Source organism: Peromyscus maniculatus, chromosome 9, assembly GCF_049852395.1.
Source record: "Peromyscus maniculatus bairdii isolate BWxNUB_F1_BW_parent chromosome 9, HU_Pman_BW_mat_3.1, whole genome shotgun sequence".
Classification (NCBI taxonomy): domain Eukaryota; kingdom Metazoa; phylum Chordata; class Mammalia; order Rodentia; family Cricetidae; genus Peromyscus; species Peromyscus maniculatus.
The window spans coordinates 100,483,899-100,488,961 of NC_134860.1; positions in this window are offsets into that span (position 1 = coordinate 100,483,899).

The following is a 5,063-nucleotide window of genomic DNA, read 5'->3' on the forward strand; positions in this document are numbered from 1 at the left end:
CGAGTTCAGAGATCTACCCACTCTCAGAAAACCAAGTCGTATGGAGTGAAGGGAAGTGAGAAAAAGAACAGAGAAATGAAAGTGGGTGGGTGGGGGATATTATGTCCTATCCATGCCCCAACAGTCAACTCATTCCCTCTACCACCCGTTTCTTCTCTACCCACCAAATGATGAGTCCTCTGCCTTTGACTCTGAAAGTTAAGGGAACAGCGGGTCTAAAGATGAGAATCCAGTCATACTAGCCTTCCACCACTCTCCAAGAACGACCCCGAAGAAAATTCCATAAGAAAGCATATCTTCACACTTTACTGGGAATCTGGGTCAGATATAGAGACATTATGAACTACAAACCAATTGAGAATATCCTAAGTTTGTGGAGAAGAGAGAATCTTAGATATACAAATTGGGTAGAATTTGTCTCTCCTGACCTAACCTTCATAACACTCACACCCTCCTCCTTACTTCTTTTCATAAAATTGGCTAGCCAAAACTTTCAGGACAGTCTGCTGCTATTACACCAGAATAACTGTTTTCTTCTGCAGGAGGCCCTCATGCTGCCAGGTTAACTGTGGTACTCATTATTTCAACGTTGAAGACCACATGGTGCAAGAGATATGGAGCATTTGGCTCCTTCTTCCTGGGCACATGTAGCCCGATCTCACTCATTAGTTCCTTTGTAGTTAGTCATGGCCACGAAACTGAACTCCAACCAATGAGTTGTGAGGACTGTATGCCACTCACAAGTCTGACCCATGAACTATCACACATAGCAATCATTGCACTTGCTCCATGTACCAGTTTGAGGCAGCAGACATTACAATCTTGGAAATCGCCAGCCTTGGCAAAGATGGCAAAGCCACAAGATAGAAGGGGTCAGGGTCCTGAATCACACACAACTAGTAATCACTCACCCAAAGCACCATTTAGGATATGGGAATGTGGTTAGCTAAAGAGGGAATGCTTAGCATGTGTGGGACTCTACAAAAACAAAGAAACATCCTTTGGGGATATTACATAAGAAATAAATATGTATTATACTCGAGACAAACATTTGTTCCTCAAGCTCTACCTTGATATTCACCATCTTTTCAAGGTGCCTGGAATGGAGGTCTTGTACTGCCCCATGCCACTGTGCACTAATACAATTCCCTGGGGATTTGTGCTCCCAAAACACTGCAGATAATACGAAAGAACCTGCCACCTTTTGATGATAAAACTTCACTAAACATTGGGCTCTAAACAAAATAATCTATGAAGTTAGACTAGATTGAAATCCCTATCTCACAATATTCTGCCCATGTGGTACACATTAACTCTTTATCTTTCTGACTCAAAACGCTTTTTGAAATTGAGATAACCAATTAACCAAATTAATTATTGGTATAGAGTTGTAAGGAGTAAAATCAAATCACTTATCACAGAAATCTGTGATAAGGAATCTGCACATAGCAGACCATTAACAAATAGAAGCCATTATCATTACTGTTTATAATGACTAGTCACTGTTTGGCTGTACCCTTTAAGTATAGAGCACTTTGTATAAATATGTTTCTGTAGCTTCACAACTATTGTGATGATTAACCTTCATGAAAACTTCATAAGGTAAGCTGGGAAGGTTGCATTATTTACTTTTAATTACATGGCATATCATTGGGATGTCACACTGTGAGTTCCATATGTCTAATTGGTCTTGGAATGCCCATGCTTAGAATGGTGACTGTCATACCCTGAAGAGAAGCTGTGTTTAGTGCCAGTTTTGTTATTCACTGTGACTTCCAAAAATACATAGGTGTGGGTCAAGTCTATAAATATTTCTCTAGAGGCTATAATAATGATCTACACCAAACAGGTTCTCAACAAAAGCAGTTAATAAATTAAGACCTTTCTGATAGATAGGGAGCATGATTCTGGTCATCTGGATTGGTGGAATGCCATCACTGCTACATAGAGATATGTCTGAGAGAAACCTTAGATGCCAAGTTGATGGATAGCAGTCAACGACTCCAGAAACCCCCATAGTATTCTCATGGCACCACACCCCACCACCCTCAAAACACTAGTGTCAAGATAATCCAGTTTCCACCTGTACCTAATGATAAGCTATTCAGGTTTATCCCACAAAGTAGTTATGAAGGTCAAATTCCATGATAGATTCAAACTGTTACACATATGCAGAGGGATGTAACTGATGTTACAAAAGTCACTCTTGCATCAGTATTATTGTAGTTTATCTTTTCTCTTCATTGGCTGGAAGATCTTATGTCACAGTCTTTCCCTGCTAGAGGCATAATTATGAATTAAAATGTTATTAAGAAAAAAAATCTATGTTACATGTTATATAAAGACAAATATATTACATAAAGACAAACACATTTATTATTAAGTTGACTGCTGCTTGGAAACACATCCAAGCATGACTCATTTCTTTAAAAATTCCATAATAAAATACTTCATTTTGTTCAAGATATGACTGTATCACACACAGGCAAGGTTAGTGGGTGATAAATCAAATTTCACTTTCTCAACATTGTTTCAGCATTCAGTAGACTCATAAGCAGCCATGGAAATGAAAAGCAGGAACTGGGAGGGGAGAGTAGAGCAGGAGCCCAGATGAGAAAAATAGGTTGGAACTAAGCTTTGACATAGCTGGAGGAAATGTAGTTCATTTAGTCTGCACATAAATCATTGCCCCGATTACATCTAGGAGCAGCTAAAATAGGAGGTGATCGAGTTACAAGTGTCACCAGAAGACCTACCAAGCCAACTTTTCAAGTGACACTTATTTGGGAGGTTTTTGCCTTAGGTGAAAGAAAACCCTTTCTGCAGGCTCTGATATTTGATGTGGCCAGCACCCGAAATTCACCTCCTGAGGGTTTGTTAACAAAGTTTTAGACTAAAGGCTGCAGCTCCTGCAACTCCAAAAGGCTAGGCTCAGCCACTCACCCCAATACAATAATCAAAGAGATGGAGAATGGTAAGAAAAAAAAAAAAAACCTACCAAAAAATCATCACTGTGGCACCTTGGGAAGATGGCAAATGAAGAAACCCAGTGATCCCAAGTTCACCTTTAACATACTGACGTGGTGTACTGCTTCAGGTTGAAACAGAGAGAGAACTGTTGTAGGGTAAAAAGTGTGTGCATTGTGAAGCAGTCCTGTTCAAGGTGTGGCCTGGCAGCTCATTTCTGGTTCTATAAAGTAATTCAAAGAATACCTTACTGCTAGAGGGGAACAACCTTAGGGATTATTCCTGCTTCAGGGCACAGCCTGGGCAAGTCTGGGGACTTGTCTCATAAAACTTTGCTGTTCCTGTAGTATAAGCTGACTGCAAGCTTGATGGAGGATGAAATACATAAACATTGCCAGTTTCCACATAGATGTTCTGGAATGGTTAACATGCCACTGTCCGAAGACAAGCAGATGCCAAAGTAAGGAAGATAGACACAAAGTGAAGGCAGAGATGTTGGACTTCCATTTTGCTTTAGGTTACCTTGTGGGCACAAGTAAAGACTCAATGCTGTTTTAAAAAATCGGTGTCTATGGTAGGTTTAAGTTCAAGGATATTGGATAATAAATAAAGAACTCAACTGTGAGCTTTTAAGTCCTTGTGGACCCCTATGTCTGTCTCTTACAGTCAGCCAATCTCCCTTCTTCTGAAGACAGAATAGAAACACAGAGGGAACTTGGAGGCTTTATGAGCATGGCATCATCTCCAATTGTAGAATTAGGACTATGTGTCTTCAAGTCTGTTCATCTTTATGAGAGGAACACACCTGCCTCATGGAAGATGTGGCTTTCCACCTTTCTAGAAGACAGCCTGAATGGACAGGCCAGGCTTTGGACTCTCTTTGTAGTTCCACATCCCACACTCTTACAGCCTCCACTCTCTCATCCATTTCTGAATAGACATTCCTTCTCATATTGATAGAGTCAAAGTCCCTGCTGGTCACAAGCTTGGTGTGTAATATCCAAGGGGAATCTCACTAATATCTGATCTCTAGGGCTGTATGATGCTTTTATTCCAAGTCATCTTTGCCTGTAAGAACTTAAGGTTTTTTTCCCTCGAAGAGCATATTTGACTTGCTTTAGATGGAAACCTTACTAATTTGATATTCTTATCCATGGATTGTTATGTCCCCAATTTTTATCTGAGATACAATTTTTTTTATTAAATTGACCTCATAAGTGCTGTTCTTTTGCCAAAGGAGAAGTCTGGAATGGCAGATTTTATAGCTAAAGCAACTAGAACTTGAACCATGATAAGGTTGTTGAAAGAACAACAATTGAGCAACAATAACACTTGGATTCCTGACCCGGTTCAGCCAAGAAAGCACTGAGAATTTTCTTTCTCAGAAAAGTTTCAGCATCATTTCATTATCTGGAAGCAAGGGAACTAGAAAAAGTCATTACTGGGGTCTCTGTTTGCTCAAAACCTTAGTGATTCTAGGATACTATGGACGACATGCTCTTTTATTAGAATAAAAACTTGCTGAAAGGAAAGGAAACCGAGAGGAGCTACAAGTGGCAAAGTCTTTATCAAGTTCTGGAAACTTTGCATAGTTTGCTTCCCTCAATCTTTAAAACCGTGCAGTAGCAGCTCCTGTTACTGCTGAATTCCACAGATGAAGAAAAACAAAGTTTAGAGAAGTTAAATCATTTGTACCATGCCATGGGCTAAGTGCTTATTACTCTCCTACCGCCCCCCAAAAAATATGTTAATTCACAAACTCCTAATGTGAAGGTACCTGGCATTATAGCCGCTGATATCTCTAAATAGAAAAGATGAGAGTGGAGTTGTAATCACAGGATTAGTGTTTGTATTAGGAACCTCACAAGAGCATCCAAGGAAAAGTTGGCTTTGGCTCACACCATCATGGTACCAAAGACATGGGTACAAGAGACCCGGTAACAGAAGAGTGAGATGTGGAATCACTCTGCATCAGCAGTCAGTTGGGAACTCCAGCCCATGAAATGGTGTCTCTAATATTTAGGGTGGTTCTTCCCTCATTTAAACTTCTCTGGAAGTTTACTCTCACAGTGACAGACACACCCAGAGATACGTCT